This window comes from Hypanus sabinus, chromosome 19, assembly GCF_030144855.1.
Source record: "Hypanus sabinus isolate sHypSab1 chromosome 19, sHypSab1.hap1, whole genome shotgun sequence".
Lineage (NCBI taxonomy): Eukaryota > Metazoa > Chordata > Chondrichthyes > Myliobatiformes > Dasyatidae > Hypanus > Hypanus sabinus.
The window spans coordinates 45,867,382-45,891,589 of NC_082724.1; the positions used below are offsets into that span (position 1 = coordinate 45,867,382).

Consider the following 24,208-nt stretch of genomic DNA (forward strand, 5'->3'; position numbering starts at 1 on the left):
CTTTTTAAAATTGGTTCTGATTTATAACATAAAAGGTGATGATCGCTTAAAATCAAATAGGCTAACAGATTTAGGGAACCTTAGTTGCAAGACTAACAGGTTTAGGGTTTAAGAAGCCTTAGTTTTCAAGAGATATTGAGGTCCTAGTTAAGAGGATAAAGGAGATGCATAGCAGGTATAGTCAGAAAGGAACAAGTGAAGTCCTTGAGTATAAGAAACGCAAGAGAACACGAGGGAAATCAGGAGGGCTCAAAGGAGGCATGATGTTGCTCGAGCAGGCCAGGTGAAGGATAATCCTAAGGGCTTCTACAGATATATTAAGAGCAAAAGGATAGCAAGGGACAAAATTGGACCTCTTGAAGATTAGTGTGGTCATCGATGCATAAAGCCAAAAGAGATGAGGGAGTTCTTAAATTACTTTATTGCATCTTTATTTATTTTGGAAATGGTCACAGAGGTAAAACAGCAGTGACGTCACGGACTGTATATAGATTACATAAGAGGAAGTGCTTGCTGTCTTGAGGAAATGTAGGATGAATAAATTCCCAGGGTCTGGCGAGGTGTTCCTTTGGACCTTGTTGGAGACTGGTGCAGAAACTGCATGGACCATAGCAGAGGAATTAAAACGTCCTTAGCCATGGGTGAGGTGCTAAAATTGTTTAAGAAAGACTGTAAGAATAAGGTGGGAAATTACAGGTCAATGAGCCTCATGTCAGTAGTGGGTAAATTACTGGAAGGTATTCCAAGTAGTGAATGTATGAGTATTTGGACAGCCAGGGACTGATTAAGTATACAGTCAACATGGCTTTGTGTATAGTAGGTAATGTCTAACCAAGAAATTTTTCAAGGAAGTTACCAGGAAAATGGATGAAGGCAAGGCTGTGGATGTTATCTACATGGACTTCAACAAGGTTTTTGACAAGGTCCCACTTGGGAATTGGTCAAACAAATTCAGTTATTTGACATTCAAGATTAGCTAGTAAATTTGATTCAATATAGGCTTCACAGGGGAAGTCAGAGTGGTAGTAGATGATTGCAGCTCTGACTGCAGTCTTATGACTAAGTGGTGTGCTACAGCAATCTTCAGCGATCAGCAGTGACTAGTGAGGTACCGCAAGTCTCAGTGCTGGGACCCCAGTTGTTTACAATATATATTAATGATTTAGATGAGGGAATTAAATGCAGCATCTCCAAGTTTGCGGATGACACGAAGCTGGGTGGCGGTGTTAGTTGTGAGGAGGATGCTAAGAGGATGCAGAGTGACTTGGATAGGTTAGGTGAGTGGGCAAATTCATGGCAGATGCAATTTAATGTGGATAAATGTGAGGTTATCCACTTTGGTTGCAAGAACAGGAAAACAGATTATTATCTGAACGGTGGCCAATCAGGAAAAGGGGAAGTGCAATGAGACTTGGGTGTCATTGTACACCAGTCATTGAAGGTGGGCATGCAGGTACAGCAGGCAGTGAAAAAGGCAAATGGTATGTTGGCATTCATAGCAAAAGGATTTGAGTACAGGAGCAGGGAGGTTCTACTGCAGTTGTACAAGGCCTTGCTGAGACTGCACCTAGAGTATTGTGTGCAGTTTTGGTCCCCTAATCTGAGGAAAGACATTCTTGCCATAGAGGGAGTACAGAGAAGGTTCACCAGATTGGTTCCTGGGATGGCAGGACTTTCATATGAAGAAAGACTGGATCGACTAGGCTTATACTCACTGGAATTTAGAAGATTAAGGGGGGATGTTATGGAAACATATAAAATTCTAAAGGGATTGGACAGGCTAGATGCAGGAAGATCGTTTCCGATGTTGGGGAAGTTCAGAACGAGGGGTCACAGTTTAAGGATAAAGGAGAAGCCTTTTAGGACCAAGATGAGGAAAAACTTCTTCACACAGAGAGTGGTGAATCTGTGGAATACTCTGCCACAGGAAACAGTTGAGGCCGGTTCATTGGCTATATTTAAGAGGAAGTTAGATATGGCCCTTCTGGCTAAAGGGATCAGGGGTTATGGAGAGAAAGCAGGTACAGGGTTCTGAGTTGGATGATCAGCCATGATCATACTGAATGGTAGTGCAGGCTCGAAGGGCCGAATGGCCTACTCCTGCACCTATTTTCTATGTTTCTATGATCTGTGTGGAGTCCGTTTTTGTTACTCATTTATATCAGTGATCTGGATGATAATGTAAAATGGATCAGAAAATTTGCAGATGATGTCAGTATAGACAGTGAGGAAGTTTATCAAGGCACTCAGCAGGGTATGGACCAGGGTAATCGGGCTAAAAAAAATGGCAGATGGAATTTAATGCTGTTAAATGTGAAGTATTGCATTTTGGGATGACAAACCACAAGAGGAGTGCAATAAAGCAGAGGGATCAGGGGTTACATACTAATAACTTCTTGAAAGTATTGTCACAGATAGATAGGTTCATAAAGAGAGCACATTGGCCTTCATCAATCAAAGTACTGAGTACAAGAATGGGGATGTTATGTTGAGTTGTACAGGATGTTGGTGGGGCTAATTTGGAATATTGTTCAGGTCATTTACCTTGAGGAAAGATATCAATAAGATTGAAAGAGTGCAGACAAGTTTTAATCTTTAAATCCTTGCTTTCCAGGAGCAAAACTCAACTGATTTTGGATTTATGATAGAATTCAGATTAATTAAAATGGAAGTTGAAGTGCAACTTTCACTGGAATTTAATGCCAGTCCATAAGATATAGGAGCAGACTGAGCCCATTTGGCCCATCAGGTTTGCTCCACTGTTGCATCATGGCTGATCCAATTTTCCTCTCAGCCCCATCACCTACTTTCTTCCTGTGTCACTTTATGTCCTGACCAGTGAACAATCTATCAACCTCTGCCTTCATCCTTTGTTTCATTTGATAAAAGTTTATTTTTTGGCTTTTTCTTTACTTTACGGTGAGCCGGTAGTTGAGTGCTGTAGGATGGAGATGTTCTTTTACTTGATTAAACAAAATTTTTATAATAGCTGTGAATTGAGAGAAAGATATTAAAGATCTACATGTAGTATTCCTGTTTGATACAGACTAAATTACTGGTTCTACCATCTCTACCTTAGTAATGAATTTATCTGTGTTCGACACAAAACATTCTGTTTTCCAGGTCAGTAACTACCATAAATTTGTAATTCATTATAATTCATAATCTGCAGGTGCATTGAATTTGTTTACCGGACATTAAATATATTTTCTTGATAAAAGTATCACACCTCAGAATGTCTCCGAAGTTACAAACATATCTTTTGCAATCTTGTTGAAATGCAGTCATTTGCAAACAGGTTTGTTTTAAGGCTGTTATAATATTGTTTAATTTTCATTTAAAAGATTTTAGGATTTCTTTCAGCAGTAAGAATCAGGATGATGCATGACTTGGAGGAGACCTTGGCACCCATTGTATTTCGCTGTACTCTAGTGTGTTAAAGATTCAATTCAATTCAATAATGTCAGTTCAAATCTTGGGAAAATATCAGTGACCAGGAGGGAGATGGTTTGCTGCAGTACACAGATTAGACGATACACTGAAACCGGAGTGTTATAGGAGCTGCGTTCGAGGCAATTGAAGAGGATTGAATCACTCTCATTTCATAAACTTGGGAAAAATTTTCAAGAGTTAGGTTTGTGATCTGGCCACACAAGGGCACCTGAGTGTGTTCCTCTTGGAATTACAAAATGGATATGGCCAGATCAATTAAAAATCTGGCTTTTGGTGTTTATACTCATAAATTTAGTGATAATAATGTATTGGACATCAAGGGAAGGTAGTTAAATTGAAAAGGGGTGGGAGGATGGAATGTGAACACAGATTTTGCCAGAAGCATAAAAATGGAGTGTAAGATATACAGAAAGGAAAAGACTGGGATGACCAAATGTTAGAGCCTTATGGACAGAGATAAGAAAACTTTGCCAGGCATAGTAAAGCAATGACAGAGAAATTAAACAAATTTTTGGAGCCTAATTTTTTTTATCATCGAAGAAACAAAAGCCTAGAGAGAAGAGTGAACTGAAGGAAAAACAGTATTAATAAAATTTACCAGACTGAGAAAAAAGATGCTGCAGGGGGCAACTTTTTGTTTTCAGCTCCTGAGGGTAATCACATCCTTCCCATAGATGTAACCCAAACTGCCCACAATACTTCGGGTGTCGCCTAACCAATGTTTTATACAGTTATAACATGATTTCCCAGCTTATATATTCGATGCTGGGGCCAATGAAAGCAAGCATACCACATGTTTCCCTCGCCACTTCTAGGGGTTTGACATTGTACCCCAAGTGCCTCTGTTCATCAGTACACCTAAGGCCCTAGCATCCTAGTCTTGTTTGCATTCCCAATTGTATGACCTTACATATGTCAGGATTTGTCCAGTTGTCATTGGTCTACCTGACTTTTTCCACTTGATCTGCATTGTGCTGTAGATTTCAACATCTTTCTTCGCTCTCTGCAACACTACCCTTTTTCATTTCAACCTGCTTATTGGTACTGAACCAATCAGCTATAGTGAGCCTTGGGATTGAATAGTACTGACAGAGCCTACAAGGATCAGAATCAGGTTTATTATCACTGACACATTTGCTGTTTTGCACGTGTATTTGGTAGTCTCCTGACCAGACTTCATCACTTATTGTATTTCACTTCCTGTTATCTCTTGTTACCATAGTAACAACATGCTCTTCTGCCTGCTGTTGTGAACCTGATACTGTTATAAAATGTTTAGAATGGAGCTATTCTTCTTTATGTCACTACAGCATTTTGATCATTTTCAATGAGGTGCAGTAAAATAAACTAACTTGCCACTTTATGGTTGTTGCTCAGTGAATCTGAGAGGATGTTAGTGAGATATTGTCTCTTATCTTACACCACACTGGTTCCAGATGGAGTTATGTTTATTTAAATGTCTTAAGCAAATCTTAAAAATCACAGCTTCTTCAGATAAGTCTTGTTGCATCCATTTTCTGAATATTCTCTGCGAAATTCACAGACCATTAACTATACCTGCATGTAAACCTCTGCATATGTTGGTTAAAACTAAACACAATATCTATTCTGCTAATTTGTAATGATCAGTTTAACCTTCTGAGTACCAGATGTAGATCTTCAAAATTCTGCAGATTCTGCAGTTCTTCTTGCATATTGGACAGCAAATTTGACCCCACTATTTAAAAAAAAGGAATGAGAGAGAAAGCGAGGTAGAGGAGAGATTGCAGGTGTAGGAATATGGAGCAGTCTCAGTCGGGCCTAATGCAGGGCTTTAACCCAAAATGCAGACAGTTCCTCCTTACCACACAACAAATGTTAACTCAACTTGTTGAAATCCTCTGACAGATTCTTTGTTTGCAGAGAGAAAGCAGTCTCATATTAAACTGTTAGTCCAACATCAGTAAGGCTGGAAACAAAGATGAAGAATGTAGTTACAGAACATTGATAAGATAATAGCCTGATTTCTGAAAGGGAAAAACATGTTTGACAAATCTATTGGAATTCTTTGAAGAAGTAACCTGTAGAATAGATAAAGGGGATCAGTGGATGTGGCAAAGAATAAGCATTCAGAAGGTAATCAGTAAATTAATCAACAAAGTCAGAGTCGATTGAATTTCAAATATAAAGTGCCATCAAGAACTAAGATCTCTTTAATAGACAGAATGCAAAAAGTGTAACTAAACGGTCCTTGTTCAGACAGGTGGGCCGAGGTTTGTGGGGTACACAAGGATTAGGCCCTGTTGTGTTTTGCTGATAATGCAAAGCTGTTTGCGATTTTGAGTCATAAGGAGAGAGTAAAGGGGGTTGTGAAATAGGTGAGTGAAAAACATGGTAGATGGAAATTAAAGTGGAAAATGGGAATCCATCTGCTTTTGGCACAATACAGAAAAGGACCATGATTTCTTTAAGCTGTGGCAGATTGAGAAATGATGCTATTTAAAGGAAGATTGATATCCTTGTATGTCTCTGAAAGTTAATGTGCAGATTGAGCAAGCAAATGGTGTGCTGGTCTTCCTTGAATACCTTAATATTCAGAAATCTATTGATCTCAGCTTTGAATTAGTATAGTAACTTGAGTTCCAGGATTGTGTATTCCAAAGGTTCACCATCCTCAGAGTGATAAAGTTTCTCATCTCAGTCCCAAGCAGTCACTCCTTTATTCTGAAACCGTGTCTCCTAGTGGAAGGCTCTTCACCCAACTTGATTGCATCTGGCACATAAAGGCACTAAAGAATTTTATATGCTTTGAGGAGATCTTTCATTTTTCAAAGCTCTGGAAGTACAGTCTCAGACTACTCAATTTTTCTTCAAATAGCAAACCACCATACCTGGAGCCTGTCTGGTGGTTATACTTACTCTACGGCATGCAAATCCTCTCTTAGGGAAGGAGATTAAAGCAACGCATAATAATCCTGGTACAGGCTTATCATGGCCCAGTTGCAGTGAGATTCTGCTGTATTCAAATTCTCCTGTAATAACTGGAGATATACCATTTGCCCTCTTAATCTCTTACTGCTCCCGCACAGTATCCTTCAATAACTTGTACACAGACATACCTAACTCCAGATGAATATCAACAAAGCCATGCCTCGGCATTTATCAAATACATTGTTTTCCTGTTACCTGCATAAGTAGATAACATCATAGTTTTCCTACTATAGATTTCTTATATGCCATCTTTCTTATTCAGGCCACCCACACAGCTTATCCATATTCCCTTAAACTCTTTTATGCTCTCAATCCCACCTCACTTAACAAACTCAGAAATATGACATTGTATCCCTCAGCCATAGTGTGATGTAGATTAGGGCTTTTAAGCACCAAGCCCTGCAGCCCACCAGTGGTTATAACCTGCCAATCTGAGAAAGATTAATTAATTTTCCCCGCTTCATTTTCCATCAATAACTAATTATCTATCCATGATAATACATTATATCTTGTTATCAACCTTTTGTCTTGGACTCCTTTGAATCCACTACGTAAACTGGTTTCTTCTTATCTATTCTATAAATCAAGGGTACAGCAGATTATTTTCTTTTTGGCATTTATTTATTCATTTAGCAATGCAGCACAGGGATATACTGACATTGGAGAGGGTTCAGCGAAGATTTACGAGAATGATTCCAGGAATGAAAGGGTTACCATATGAAGAATGTCTGGCAGCTCTTGAGCTGTATTCCCTGGAGTTCAGGAGAATGAGGGGGGATCACACAGAAACATTTTGAATGTTGAAAGACCTGAACAGATTAGATATGGCAAAGTTATTGACCATGGTAGGGGAGTCTAGGACAAGAGGGTACGAATTCAGGATTGAAGGATGTCCTTTTAGAACTGAGATGCGGAGAAATTACTTTAGTCAGAGGGTGGTAAATTTGTTGCCACGAACGGCTGTGGAAGCCATGTCATTGGGTGTATTTAAGACAGAGATAGATAGGTTCTTGATTAGCCAGGGCATCAAAGGGTAACCTTTGAGCTCTGCCGCCCCAGCAGCCCCTAACCCATTCACAGGACAATGTACAATGACCAAATAACATACCTCACACATCTTCGGAGTGTGTGAGGAAACCAGAGCAGCTGGGAAAAGCCACACATTCCACAGGGTGCATGTACAGAGACTTCTTACAGAACAGTGCCGGAATTGAACTCTGAGCTCCGGAATGCCCCAAACTGTAATAGCATCACACTTACTGCTACACTACAGTGGCACCCAACATATTCCCCATCTGAGGTCAATAAGTCTAATTCCATTTTTCTGTCTGTTTTCTTTATTTACTAATGTGGTTGCAATTGCCACTCTCTAACCCACAGCACCAGTTTCTGAATACATGGAATTTTGAATGACCGTTCAAGCATGTGCTACCTATAAAGTCACCTCTTTCAAAATTCTGCAATGCCCTTGAAATTTATTAGTTTTTGAGTTCACCATTTTCTCTAGTATCATATCTTGACAAATACTGAGATATTTCAGTCTTCAATCTAGTTGTAACTTTATTCTCTCCATAACCTTATAAATGCGGCAGGTTTTATGTGTCTGGTTCTAAGATGGCAGATGCTAAGTAAATTTTAAAATTCTTCTGCCACTTCCTAATTCCATAGTATAAATTCTCTTGCATCTGTCTGTAAAGGGCCCACTCTTGTTCTTGCTGGTGTTTTTCTTTTTATGTAGCTATACAAGCTCCTGCAGTCTATTTTCGTTAATCTCACCAGTCCAGTCTCATATGCCATTTTGCCTTTTTTTGAAGAGTTTTTAACCTATCTTCATTGAATTCCAAATGATCTCATAGTCCCAGAACACATTTTCCATGGTCAAGAAAGCTTGTTAAAGCCTTCTCCTTTCTGAAGAGATCTTGGCCATGCACATCAATACTCACAACCTCCTACAGATGTGCAGTTGAGTGCTCCATGACATGGGGTAAAGAAACTACTCTACAACATACAGGATGGTCCTACAACAGGTTGTTACAACTGCCTGCTGCCTACAACAGGTAGTTAAAATTGATGCATCGCCAGCACCAGCCTACCCACCCTCAATGACATATAGACAAGAAAGTGCTGGGAAAAGGCCAAAGATGTCATGAAGGATTCTACTCATCCTGCTTATAGACTGTTTGCCCCACTCCTATTAGGGAAGAGGCTATGTAGCGTCCATGCTAGGACCACTAGGCTCAAAATTAGTTACTTCCCCCAAGCTGTCAGGCTAATGAACACCTCCAACTCTTAACCCAGCCCACCAGCCTCCATCACCACCACTACATTTCTTACTACTGTATTGATCTCATCCTTATAAATAGAATCAGAATCTGGTTTATTTCATGTCATGGATTATGTTGTTTTGCAGCCTCAGTACATAGATATTACTATAAGTTACAATCAGAAATTTATTAAAAAAGGTGCAAACAGAGAGCAAAAAGTGAAGTAGTGTTAATGGATCCATTATCTGTTTAGAAGTATGATGACAAAGGGGAAGAAGCTGTAGCTAAATTGTTGAGTATGTGTATTCAGGCTCCTGAACCTCATCCCTGTTGGTAGTAATGAGAAGCGGGCATGTTCTGGAAGGTGAGGGGACCTAATGATGCGTGCTGCCTTCTTGAGGGAACACCTGAAATACCCTGGTTCATATTTTTACTGTTATGCTGTATGTATTTCATTTTGGCAGTTCTGTAAGAGCAGTCTGTTCTGTTTTCCTGCTTGTTTGGGTTATTGTTCAAGATAAAGAGATGAGGAGAAATGTGTCCCATTCAATTAGGATAGTCAGATTAAGGGGAGGTTTCTGTGATGAGGAACACTGAGGTTTGGCTTGGTGCTTTTACTTGAGAGGAGATGAAGGGAGACGATGCTGGGGAGAACTGGTTGTAGCATACAATCGGTGGGAGACCCATTGGTTTGAGATGGATTGTGTGCGACGTTCGGAAGGTGGTGTGTGCTTTCACGTTGACCGAGGGCCCAGCGTAGGAGTGACAGAAGTTCAAGATGAGCTCCAACTTGTGCACATTTGACTGTTTAATTAGAATAGGTCCTTTTCGTTCTGTTATTCTTTACTAACCCTTTAGTTAAGATTCATAAATATAATTCCTTTCATCATATGCAGTGTACTGTCTGTTATTTCATAGCATTTATTTGTAACAGAGTAGCAAATGACACAACATTCACACAAACCTGGTATTGGGGTGGGATTGAGCATGCCTCAATCTCATGAGTTTGGTGGGGCCGGAGGTTGTCTCACTGAGACTTACGCAGCCAAGGAAACCTGGGTGTTTCACACCTATTGAAGATGGCCTCAGTGGTGGGGAGGCTAGTGCTCATGACGGAGCTGGCTGAGTCTACAACCTTCTGCAACTTCTGAAATTCTGTGCATTGGCACTTCTATATCAGGCAGTGGCGCAACCAGTCAGATGTTTTCCATGGTATACCTGTAGAAATTTGCTCAAGCCTTTGGTGACATACCAAATATCCTCAGAGTCCTAATGAAATATAGCTTCTGTCATGCCTTCTTTGTAATTGCATCAATATGTTGGGCCCAGGATAGATCTTCAGAGATATTGATACCCAAGAATTTGAAGTTGCTCACCCTTTCCACTGCTGACCCATTGATGAGGACTGGTGAGTGTTCATTCAATATCCCCTTCCTGAAGTCCACAACTAACTCTTTGTTCTTACTGATGTTGAGTGCAAGGGTGTTGCTATGACACCACCCAACCAGCTGATCTGTCTCACTCCTGTGTGCCACCTTGTCACCATCTGAAATTTTACCAACAATATTTATGTCATCAGTGAATTTATAGATGGTGCTAGCCGCACAGTCATGAGTGGAGAGAAAGTAGAGCGGTGGGATAAGCACACATCCTTGAGGCACACCTCTGTTGACCCCAGCAAAGAGGAGATTTTATTTCAACTGTGGTCTGCTGATGAGGAATTCAAAGATCCAATTTTAGAGGGAGGTATCAAGGCCCAGGGTTTGAAGTATCTTGATTAGTACCAGGGTATGGTAGTGTTGAACACTGTTCTGTATTCAATAAATAGCAACATAAGAACACAAGGAGTAGGCCACCTGGGCCATCGAGCCTGCTTTGCCATTCAATAAGATCATAGCTGATCTGACCATGCTACTTACCTTTTCCCCATAACCCTTAATTCCCCTACTATGCAAAAATCTATCCAACCCTGTCTCAAATATATTTACTGAGATAGCCTCCACTGCTTCATTGGCAGAGAATTCCCCAGATTCACCACTCTATGGAAAAAGCAATTACTCATCTCCAACCTAAATTTACTCCCCTGAATCTCTTCTACTTAATAGTGGAAACAACTTTCCTGCCTCTATCTTATCTATCCCTTTCATAATTTTATATGTTTCTATAAGATCTCCTCTCATCCTTTTGAATTCCAGCAAGTACAGTCCCAGGCAAATCAATCTCTCCTCATAGTCTTAACCTTCTCACCTCTGGAATCAACCTTGTGAACCTCCTCTGCACTGCCTCCAAAGCCAGTATATCCTTCCTCAAGTAAGGAGACCAGAACTGCACACAGTACTCCAGATGTGGCCTCACCCATACCCTGTACAGTTGCAGCATAACCTCTGCTCATAAGTTAAATTCCTCTAGCAATGAAGGCCAGCATTCCATATGCCTTCTTGATAGCCTGCAGAAACCTTTTGCCATTCTTGCACGAGCACTTCCAAGTCCCTCTGCACAGCAGTATGCTGCATTTATTTATGATTTAAATAATAATCTACTCTTCCATTTTTCCTTCCAAAGTGGATGATCTCACATTTACCAACATTGTACTCCATCTGCCAGACCCTTGCCCACTCTCTTAACCTGTTTATATCTCTTTGCAGGCTCACCCTATCCTCTGCACAATTTTGCTTTTCTACTCAGTTTTGTGGCATCAGCAAACTCAGATACATTACACTCGGTCCCCCCTTCCAGATCATTAATGTACATCGTGAACAGTTGCGGGCCCAGCACTGACCCCTGCGGCACACCGCCCACCACTGATTGCCACCTACAGAAATCTCAACTCTCTGCTTTCTATTGGTTAGCCAATTCTCTATCCATGCTAATACATCACCCCCAACTCTATAATCTTTATCTTGACATGTATTGCTGTTGTCTAGGTGGATGTTCCAAAGCCAAGTGGAGAGCAGTGAGATTCCATTTGCTATAGACCTATTGTGGCAGTAGGCATATAGTATGCTACTAAGTAAGGTCCGGATCTCAGGCAGGAGTTAATTCTAGCCATGACCAGCCTCTCGAAGTACTTAATCACAGTACACGTGAGTGCATCTGAACAATAGTCATTTGTACAGCTCGCCCTGCTCTTCATGGGTCCTATTACTTTTTTTTCCACCTTTGCCAGTCCTAAATATTGAACATTCTGAAATATTTACTTCTCAGCTTTGGTAATTACCTTTCCGTAATGCATTTAAGTGATCTCCATTCCTTCTTTTTGTGCCAATTCATCAGCCTTTGTGAATTCTCTGAATTTATATTGTTATAGTTTAGCACCGAAATTGTTGATGTTGAGCTACCACAGCCGTTATATTAATTATGCCTCCAGGCACATAGGTTTTACTCATTAATCCTATTGAATTCAAAGACAACCTCTCACCTCTGCAATTCAGTTCTTTTATCATGTTTCAACAAAGGCTGCAGTGAGAACTGGAGAAAAGTGGTCCTGGCAATGACTTAGCTGATCATCAGAGAACAGATTATTGGTTGAATGGTGTCACAACAGCAACCTTATGCTCAATGTCAGTAGTCCACAATGTGATGTTCTCTTGCATTTACATGAGATGGGAGATGAGCTTGAAACCAAAATTCACTGGTTATCAGAGAGATTGGTTATGCACTGGTAATAACAGAGCTCAGAATTCAGTATTCATTTTGGGAGTCTGGTTTTGCGAAGAATGTGGCTACCTGGAATGATGGGATCTTGGCAAGGAAAGTGACTATTGTTGGCTCTTTTATCCTTTCAGTGAATTTGAAAGATCTTGCAGAGTCGATATTAGTGCGTTTTTTGGTGCCTAGAGGTAGTTCAGGAAATATATAGGACAGAAGGGATTACTGCTATCTTATTAGTGGAGCTATCTGCCACATCTGATGTGTTGATTTTCAAACCCCCTGTTCCTTAATTGACCAAAGGCTGTGGTTTTGTATTAGGCAATAGTGTATTTTATCAATGATGTCTGACTTGGGTGTCAGGTATCTCTTGGGATACGAGAAGTAATCCATGTGCCATGTACCTTTATTAATTGGAACCTGATGTGCAGTAGGGGAAAGCTGATAAAAGATTATTGCCTTGCAAATAAAGAGTGGAAGGCCTGTCTTCTCATTTTCTTCAGAAAATGTGTGAATGATGGTTTGGATCTCATCTCCCATCTCACATAAATGCAAGTGGACTTCACATTGAAGTCCAATTAGGAAGATTCAGATTATGTTGATTTTCAAGTGGAGTTGCCACAAGTTGAACTGTTTCTGATTAGTTCTGTAGATTACCAACATTCACTAGAGAAGTTGGAGATGAAGTCAGCATTGTTGAGAGACAAAGTAAAAGAAGTGTCTGGGCGATAATGTAACCTCTTTTGATCTGAGATTCACCTTTTTGGTTGGAATCAATGCTACATGAGATGAAGATGAGTTTCTATGGGCTAGTGAATTTTTAAATCAAGGTATTGCTCAACCAGAAGTCCAAGTTGATCATCTGGAAATACAGGGGTGAGTAATAAAGGGAACTTGGTATAAATGTGGCACCAACATTTTTAATAACATTAGATGTATAAAGAGTAGAATATATACAGAGGAATAGGTGGCCTTGGCTACGGAAATGATATACGGATCAAGCCTCATCTTGGACTTAGATTTGATTCCATAATTACAAGTAGTGTGGTTCACTTTTAAACCAGAAGTGAAGTATACTCAGTGGCCACTTTATTAAGTGAACTTGTAATATCTAATCAGCCAATCACATGGCAGCAACTCAATGCATAAAAGCATGCAGACATGGTCAAGGAGTTCAATTGTTGTTCAGAAGAAACATCAGAATGCTGAGGAAACGTTCTCTAAGTGACATTGACCGTGGAATGATTGTTGGTGCCGGATGGGTTAGTTTGAGAAGCTGCTGATCTGATGGGATTCACATGCACTACAGTATCTAGAGTTGACAGAGAATGGTGCAAAAACCAAAAAAAAAAAGATACGGTGAGCAGCAGTTCTATGGGCAAAATACCTTGTTAATGAGAAAGGTCAGAGGAATTTGGCCACTGGTTGACAGGAAGGCGACAATAACTCAAATAACCACATGTCACAACAGTGATGTGCTGAAGTGAATCTCTGAATGTGCAACACTTTATGCACCTAATAAATTGGCCACTGAGTGTAAGGAGCCAGAATTGGAATTTGTGGCCAGTTTTAGTTGGATGAGATGCTGCTTATCTAGTACTAGACATCAAACAAGTAATCTATTAGTCTTCAAACAACCTTAGAAAATGGAGAAGAGGAGGAATTAAGCAAATGGTGAGACAGAGTTGAGAGCCTTCTGTAGGTATGTGGAAGTTGGGGCTGTTTTTATACTATGTAGCTCACATAGATGAGAAGTCAAAGAGGTGGAAAGGTAAATCAAGGGTAAATGTTATTGGTAGTTCAAGTCCAAGTTTAATTATTGTTCAACCATACATATGAATACAACCAAATGAAGCAGCATTTCTTTTGGGGCAAGGTGCAAAACACGGAACCACAGTCACACACAGCACACAACACATATCGCACATATAAAATTGATCGCAGATAAAATAGTTGCAAAAATATTAAAAGAATAATAATGATATGGCCCATGTCCCTGATTGTATTAGCCTATAGATTGATTGCGTATGGATATTGTTCTGGAGCTAGGTTTCTGCAAGAACAGCCTGCAGCGGTTCCTCATATCACACAGTGCAGCTATAGTCGAATGCAATCCAGTTTGCCTTCCACCAAGTGAACACTGGAAGGCAGGATTGATGGGAAAGGCCTGCCTTCAAAGCATGAGGAATCCAGCAGTACACAGCCAGCTCTGGTGCCTTTTTCCCTGGCAACCGCAACAGGTGACCCCGAGGCCTGATCTGTACCATAATCGAGGCCATGCAGCTCCATCACTGTTGGTTTTGCCAATGAACCAGTGAATCGGACTTGCAGTATTACAATATTACTTTCATTACCAATATCCAACAGGGTCTTGTGATTACAACAGAAACATTCAAGACAATTTCCCCCAATTATTGGATCACACACCGCGTCCATTTGCCTCTGACGCCTTCTTCAGTGGACAGTGCGCAACAAGTTCAGTTCCATCCTTATCCACCAACTCAGTAGTGCATAACCTGATGTTGTTAATAACCAGCAATGTCTTGCGATCGAGAAAAAGATGTAAAGGATGAACAGTCACACCTTTAATTGGATCAAGAGAGGCTGTTACGACTGAGCAAGCTGCCATCTTACTGGAAGAAAAGAAGACACAGCATATTATTTACTGGTTATATGTGGTCAGTTGAGTAAGAGCAGAAAGGAAGTAGCCATGTTAAGGCTGAAAGCAGGCCAAGGAGGTATATATTACCTTAGTCATAATTGCATAGAATGTTATTAATAATTTCAATGAAAACTGCATCAATGATGGAATCTGTGTAGGCATATTCAAACAAGGAGTACCTTGCTGATCTCTTTAGACCTAATGTTGTGGAGAAGAACATGAAATGTTCAGTGAAAACAGGGAACAAGTAAATTATTCATGTTCTATTAATGAAAGCTAGGCTCCACGTACAACCTTATTTTCCCACAAGTCCAAGCTGAGATTTAGCAAGGTTGATAAATGCATTCAAGTATGTCATTGGTATTTTGCTAGGTTTTTATTAAGATGCTAATCTACAATATCATAAGCTTTTGTGCTGTGCCTTTGAATGATAAAATTTTGCTCATACCAAATGTATGTCTCTCTAGGTTGTTGACTTGTTTAAAATCTGCTGGTTTACAGTTGATGCTATGCTTCATTTCATTGATGGCTGAACCAGTGGCAACTTCATCTCTAGAGCAAAACAAACATGTTTGTTCAAGTCCATTTGCGGGATTTAACCATACATCTTCAGTCGACAATTTATAAGAGAGCGGTGAATCTTGCAGATGCCCTGAGCAATATTGCTTCCTTAACCAATGGCCCTCAAATAGATTAACAACATCAAAGGCAAAGTTGTGTTTATTGTTATGTGCATAAGTACATGTATGCATGCAATTAATTAAAAAAAATCATAGGCACATACCATTAGAGACATGATATTCACAATAAAATTTAAATTAGACAAGAAAGAGCACAATCAGAACAAAAACTAATTTCATTAAAGTGCAAAGTTCTCATAGTTTTGCTATATTGAGCTAGTGATTAGAGTTAAGCAGATCAGTTCAAGAACCAAATGTTTGAAGCGAAGTAGCTGTTCTTGAACTCGGTGGTGTGGGAATTCAGCTTCTGTGCTTACTACCTGATGGTAGCTGCAAGAAGATGGCATGGCAAAGATGGTATGGATCTTTGATGATAGAAATTGCTTTCTTGATGCAGCGCCTGATGCTATCCATCGAGGGAGAGATGTGCCTGTAATATATTAGGTTTAGTCCACTACTCTCTGGATTCCTTTATATTTGAATTGTGGTTCCAGACTATGATGCAACCAGTCAGGATACTGTGGAAGTTTGCTAGAATGTTTGTTGTTGTTGTTTCTTGGACTAGGGTTGTGTAAGCAGCAATAACTATAAAATGAAATTGAATGGTCTAGCCTTCTTTTTGTCTGTAATTGTGGTACTGCTCGTAGGATTGCTAACTCATAACTCTAGTATATGCGATTCAATCATCATCTCCAATATCATCTATATTGAGTTTGCACATTCTCCATGTGACCACACTGCTTTCTACTGTTCCAGTTTCCTCCCATGTCCCAAAGATGTGTAGGCTGGTTCATGGGCTGCTGTGAATTGAGCTCGTTGTGTAGGGGAGCTGAAGGCAATGTGAAGAATATGTTATTGGGAAAATGAAAGGTGAATAGAATATCTCTGTGAGTCAGCATAGAATGATTCACAGTTCTATGTAAATTTATTATCAAAGTACATTACGTACAGGTGACCCAGGCTCAATTCCCGCCATTGCCTGTAAGAAGTTTGTACGTTCTCTACAGTGACTACATGGGCTTCCTCTAGGTGGTCTAGTACCCTCCCATTGTCCAAAGATGTACCTATTGGTAAGTTAATTGGTCATCATAAATTGTCCCGTGATTCAACTAGAATTAAATTGGGGGATTGCTGAGCAGCGTGGCTCAATGGGACTGCCGGACCTGTTCCGTACTGTATCTCAATCAATCAACCAATCAATCAATAAAATAAACTGTATGTTACCTTGAGATTCATTTTCTTGTCAGTATTTAAGGAAAATAAAGAAGTACAATGTAGTTTTATGAAAAGCTATACATCACGTTCAAAGACTGACAAACAACCAATATGCATAAGAAGACAAACAGTGTTAATAAAAGTAATACTGAGTCCTTGAAAGTGAGTCTATAGATCATAGAATCAGTTCAGAGTTGTGGTGATTGAAGCTCTTCAAGTTGGTTCAGGAACCTGATGGTTGTAGGTTAATAACTGTTCCTGAACCTGGTGGTGTGGGACCTGAGGCTTCTGTACTTCCTGCCCAAGAGAAGAAGGCATGGCTTGGATGATGTGTGTCTTTGATGATGGATGCTGTTTCCCTACAGTAGCAGTCCATGTAAATGCACCAAGTATTCTGAGTGTTTTGCCTGTGATCGACTGTGGTGTATTCACCACTTTGTGTAAACATTTCCATTCCGGGGCATCTGTAACAGGACATCATGCATCCAATTAGGATACTCTCCACTGTGCATCTATAGAGGTTTCTCAAAGTTTTTTGGTGACATGCCAAATGTACCAAAAGAAATGCCAAAAGAAAGCTGAGGCTCTGTGGTATATTCTTTGTGATGACAATTACATGTTGGCCCCGGGATAGACCCTCTGATACGTTGATCCCAAGAAATTTAAAGCTACTGACCCTCTCCACCTCCAATCCTTGAATGAGGACTGGCTCATAGACTTTCAATTTCTTCCTCTTGTAGTCAATCATAAGCTATTAGGTTTTGCAGATTTTAGCAAATATCTAAAATGGCCATCTCCTATGTCATATGTTAAAGTTAGTATTATGTACTAGCATTATATCATGAAATTGATAGGAATTTCAAGGCTTTTGCAATTATAGTTCAAGTTGGGAATCCCAAAATATGTGTTGATGATTCAGCCCGACTTTAAAGGGTGTATTGTTTACTGCTTCAGCAGAATCAGCGAATTGATATAAAATCAATCACACTGTGTTAAGCTTAAGATTTTTTTTGTTGCATGACATCGTAGTGAGATTTTATTGGCATTTCAAGCCACAAGTACTGTTTTGTAAATTAAAGAAAGATAGATTATAAGCCATCTTAAATAATTCAACACATGTTGTATTTTGATTTTTGTTATTTAGAAACATTACTTTTGATATTTCAGTTACTTATTTAAAACTTTCCTTCACACTCTTTGAAAAATGTTTAAAGTGCTAGATAAAAGTGACTCTCCCTGATGTGTTGTCTTTGACAATTCTTCAAGATAATTGGCAGCTTATCCAGTCAGGTGACATAGTACTGCTCAACGACAAAGAACCATTTGACCTGATGCCTGAAAGCAACTGACATTGGAAATTGGGTGAGATTGCTGGATGCTGAAGGACTCCTTCCTTTGTGGCTATTGCTGCCACTTTGCTGTTGACTGCAAAATAGTGTGTTTCAAATGATTCTGAAGCAGTAATAATGCTCTATTTAAATGCAACCCTTTTTCCTCCTACTCATTTTATTTTAGTAAATTAACAGTTTTCTTCCCCTATCCTTCCCTTAACCCTGAGATAATTGATCTTAATGATCTACTTGCTGTATTTTTTACATGGTTTCCTCAATCCATATTAATTAGTGTAATCACATATTCTTGTCACATCGAGTTGAAAAGCTGTAGAGAGAAATATAGAGCCTTATAAGAGGGCTCCTGAAGAGGATTTTACCAAGTCCTAAAATATGCCTCTCATGATTTTTCTCGAAAAGATGAGACAACTTTTGTTAGCAGAATCTCCGATGGTGATGAGAACACATACAGGAGTGAGATAGATCAGCTGGTTGAGTGGTATCACAACAACAACCTCAATATGTCCAATAAATTGGTTGTAGACTTAAGGAAGGGGAATTTGAGAGAAAACACACCAGTCCTATACGAGGGGTCATCATTGGGAAGGGTGAGTAGTTGCAAGTTCTTGCATACCAACTTCTCAGAGGATCATTCTGACTGCTTGCATCTCCAATTGGTATGAAGGCTTTCAAGTCAAGTCAAGTCAACTTTTATTGTCGTTTCGACCATAACTGCTGGAACAGTGCATAGTAAAAATGAGACATTTTTCAGGACCATGACTTACATGACACAGTACAAAAATCAGACTGAACTACATAATAAAAAAAACAGAGAAAGCTATACTAAACTACAGACCTAAACTGGACTGCATAAAGTGCACAAAAACAGTACCGGCATTACAATAAATAATAAACAGGACAGTAGGGCAAGGTGTCAGTCCAGGCTTCGGGTATTGAGGAGTCTGATAGCTTGGGGGAAGAAACTGTTATATAGTCTGGTTGTAAGAGCCCGAATGCTTCGGAGCCTTTTCCCAGATGGCAGGAGGGAGAAGAGATTGTATGGCGGGTGCATGGGGTCCTTCATAATGCTGTTTCCTTTGCGGATGCAGCATGTAGTGTAAATGTCCATGATGGTGGGAAGAGAGACCCCGATGATCTTCTCAGCTGACCTCACTATCCGCTGTAGGGTCTTGTGGTCCGAGATGGTACAATTTCCGAACCAGGCAATGATGCAGTTACTCAGGATGCTCTCAATACAATCCCTGTAGAATGTGATGAGGATGGAGGGTGGGAGATGGACTTTCCTCAGCCTTCGCAAAATGTAGAGATGCTGCTGGGCTTTCTTTGCTATGGAGCTGGTGTTGAGGGACCAGGTGAGATTCTCCATCAAGTGAACACCAAGAAATTTGGTGCTCTTTACGATCTCTACCGAAGAGCCATCGATGTTCAGTGGGGAGTGGTCACTCCATGCCCTCCTGAATTCAACAACCATCTCTTTTGTTTTGGTCACATTCAGAGACAGGTTGTTGGCTCTGCACCAGTCTGTTAGCCGCTGCACCTCTTCTCTGTCAGCTGACTCATCGTTCTTGCTGATGAGACCCACCACGGTGGTGTCATCGGCAAACTTGATGATATGGTTCGAGCTGTGTGTTGCAGCACAGTCGTGGGTCAGCAGAGTCATCCATAGGATTGAGAAAAGCTGCAGAGAGTTATGGACTCTGCCAGCTTCATCATGGGCACTAGCCTCCTCACCATAGAGGACATCTTGAAAAGGTGGTGTCTTGAGCAGAGGGCATCCATCATTTAAGATCCTCAACATTCAAGGCATGCCCCTCCTTACTACTACCATCAGGGAGGAAGTACAGGACCCTGACACACACTCAACATTTTAGGAACTGCTTCTTGCCTCCACCATCAGATGTCTGTACAGTCCATGAACCCATAAACAATATTTTGCTCTCTCTTTGCACTATTTTTCTGTATTTCTTATATTAACTTATACTAACTTTTTATGTATTGCACTGTACTGTTACTACAACATAAATTTCATGATACGCCAGTGATAATAAGCCCGATTGTATTTCTGAAACAAAATATTTTCTCATCTACAATTACACTAATAATGTAGATTGTAACTTTGTGAAAATTAAGCCCCCCCCCCCCCGAATGTACCTGTATGGCAAAGACAGATAATATTTGCTGACTTTGATTGAAAAATAAATAAATCACTCGTGACAATTTAACTGCCTTTGTTCAAAACAGTTGCACATGATTCACCTGAGGGACTAAAAGGGGCTAAGTTAAGCAATTCACCTGAACAATAATCGTCTAATAGCATAGCATCCCTCAGTCCTGTAGTGCTTACAGCTGAGAATTCTGTTCAAGTCTCTGAGGTGGTAGTTGATCCATGTTCTTTTGCCTCAGAGGTGAGAGATTGACCAAAAGAGCAATCATTTATCCAGAACTTCTGGAACTTTTTAAACATGTGGAGAACTTGATGCAATTATCATTTTTACACTTCAGAAGAAGCTGGTGAATGCTTAAAGAAGAGAAGAAATAAGATAAATATTGATAATGTAGGATAGGTAAAGGATGATATGGAGCATAATCACTTACATCAATCACGAAAAATAAGAGCAGAGATGTGCCAAAGTCACCGAGTCTGTTCCTCCATTCAGTATCATAGCTGATAATCTATCTTAACTTGCCGCTTCCTTTTTCACCAACACTCATGTCAAAATCCATCATTGTCTGCCGTCAGTTTAATAGTTGAGCATCAACCAAGTTTTCTATTCCAGAGAGCTAAAGATTTCTCTTCACCTTTTTCTCAGATGTCAGTTTTTTTTTAATCTTATGCATTAATTCTAGTCCATCTCGTTCTTAATGGATTCTAGCATTTCACTGTTGGGAGAAATCATGATGCTAAAGCTATTGTTTCATGTTTTCTCTCTTACTTCATGAATATCAACATTTTGTTATGTTGTTTAATTGTTTAAAATCAATTCACATCATTGATTTGAAACTAAGTTATTCACAACCAAGGCTTACATGCCATTTCCATTGTCATCTCTTTTTGACTGGTTGAACATCGTCTGTCAGTTCTAGGTATTGGCAAATTCTTTATCCTACTGATTTCTGTAGTTATTTTTCTTTACTAATACTAATCACTTTGCATTCCTCACTCTTATAAGTCACTTGGTTCCCCACTTTTATGGAACAGTTGTTATTTAAAGGATTCATTTATTATCAAAGAATGTATAAATTACACACCTTGTGATTTGTTTGCTTACAGACAACCACAAAGTAAGAAATCCAAGAACCCAATTTGAAAAAAAGAAAGAACTTAACCACTGAACTGAGAAAGAGATTCTCAATAGGAGTAATCAATAGGAGTAAATGACTGCATTCTGAACCAGAATGAGTCCTTAGACCTACTCCCCAGAGTAACCAGAGTTGGCCCATTTTTCCTGAACTAAATTAAAAGACTATTTTTCATTATTGTTAATGACTTGTAGAAATCAGATTTACAATAAGTATTAAACCAGGTAACATCCAGCATGAATGTTTATTATGCCATGCCTCACACTTTCCACGTGTCAAAGACATTAATGTCACGTTATATTAATTTTAAGGAGAATCGTGTTATGTAAATAATGTTCAATCTTTGAGGTTATTTGAGAAATGGAGACCTTTGATGGTAAACACATGTTCACTTGTACATTTTTCAAAAGAATTTAAACTATGTCTTCATCCACAGTGATATTATTTGTCCAAAATGCACTTAGCTATATAACTTTGTGAAAGTACATGGTCTGGTCTCTTGCTTTGACTATTGAACTGATTTAACACTGGTACATTTTTCTAAAGCAGTTCTGAATTATTGTGAATAGTAGAAGTCACCCAATCCTGATGAAGGGTCTTAGCCTGAAATGTCAGCTGTTTAACCCTTTCCGTAGATGTTCCCTGACCTGCTGATTTCCTCCACCATTTTGTTTGTGATACTCTGATGCTCTGTACTGTTCTCAGACAGAAACATTTTCTACCCCTTGCCAACCTCTTCATTCACTAAGTCTTAGAACAGTGCAGTACAGAAACAGGCCTTTTGGCCATCTAATCCATGTCAAACCACAAATCTGCCTAGACCCCTCAACCTGCATCCAGACCACAACCCACTTTACCCCTAATTTCTCTCAAATTTTGAAATTGACCCCAAATCCACACTATCACCATCCATTAGGTGCAGAGTATCCCCCTGATATTCCAGTTAAGGATTTCACCATTTACCCTTAAGCCTTGACCCAATTTGGTAGGTTTGTTGGGCCGAATGGTCTGTTCTTGTCAAAAACTTTCTCATGAACTCTAGTTGTAGTTTCACCCAACATCAACTGAAAAATTCTGCTTTGATTTATCCTATGTATACCACTCATAATTTTGTCTACAGTACCTCTATCAAAACTTCCCTTAATCTTCTGTGCTCTAGGAAATAAAGCCCTAACTTACTCTATTACTCAGATCCTCTAGTCCTGACAACATCCTTGTAAATTTTCTCTGCACTCTTTCAATCTTATGTACGTTTTTCCTGTAGGTGGATGACCAAAACTGAGCACAATACTCCAAATTAAGCCTCTTCAATGTCTTGTACAATTTCAACATAAGATCCTAACTCCGATACTCAGTACATTGATTTATGAAGTCCAATGTGCCAAAAGCTTTATTTACGATCCTATCTACCTGTGACACCACTTTCGACAAATTATGGATCTGTATTCCCAGATCCCTCTGTACTTCTGCATTCCCAGTGCCCTACCACTCACCATGTAAGACCTAACCCTATGCAATAAGAAGAAAACTCCTGGATGGGTACATGGAGTTTAGAAAAAATAAAGGGCTATGGGTAAGCCTAGGTGGTTCTGAGGTAAGGACATGTTTGGCACTGCTTTGTGGGCCAAAGGGCTTTTATTGTACTGTAGGTTTTCTATGTTTCTAAAGACTAAGTAAAGAAAAAAAAAACTACCTATGGCCTGTGCCTTTCCTTGACAAAACCTTGATAGGCCAACACTTCAACTCCCCATTCTAACACTGGTGTACTCACACAATGGCAGCTCTGCTTAAGCTTGTATTATTTTTATTGGACCTTGCCAACTGCTTAAATATGTGCAATCCAATGTCTCCTTAGGAACTGTAGCATGCAAGATGTGCCAACTGCCCCTGTTCCCTTATTTTAAACTCTCTCTCCCTCTATGCAATCTGATGTCTCCTGGGGGACTATGGTGTGCAAAGTGCTGTCAGTTCTAAATCCTTGATAATAGATGACAGTACTGTATTTTCTTTACCACCAGTGTCTGTCTCTTCTGCCACTGTTATAAAGAAGTGATAGTAGCGCACCTACAAAATAATAATATAATGGGGACAGAGTCAACATGGATTTGTGAATGGGAAATTATGTTTGGCAGATGTTTATGAGAATGTAGCCAAGAAGGTAGGTAAGGGTGACCCAGATAATATGTTGTGCGTGTGATTTCAGAAAGTCTTTAATAATATGCCACAGAAGAGATCATTAAAGAAGATTAGAGTGCAGAGCATTGGGGGCAATGTACTACTGTGGATAAGGGACTGATAGTAGACTAGAAAGCAGTGCAGGAATAAATGGGCAATATTCAACCTAGGAGGCAGTGATTTATACATCGTGTGCTGCAGATCAGTACTGCAGCCCCAGCTGTTCACAGTCTGTATCTGGTACGTACCCCGTAACTGGGTGTCTGACCAGCAGAGAAAGAAGAATCCGTTGGAGTCTGGTGGTACCAAACTAAAAGTGTTTATTAGTAAACTACACAATACAATATCAAAAATGCAAATATACATATAAAACAAGTTAGCAGTAATAAACCTAAAAGTGTAGGAATAATAATAATCAATAATAAACAAGCTCTATGGATGTCTAGCGGTAAATGAATTGTCGTAGAAAAGTATAGAGTTCAGTTCATA

General features: G+C 39.7%; 1 protein-coding gene across 1 annotated transcript in view; it reads left to right on the forward strand.

The window, feature by feature from the left end:
- Window positions 1-24,208, forward strand: part of LOC132378174 (protein bassoon-like) — a 487,211-nt gene that overhangs the window by 239,369 nt on the left and 223,634 nt on the right. The window lies entirely within an intron of this gene.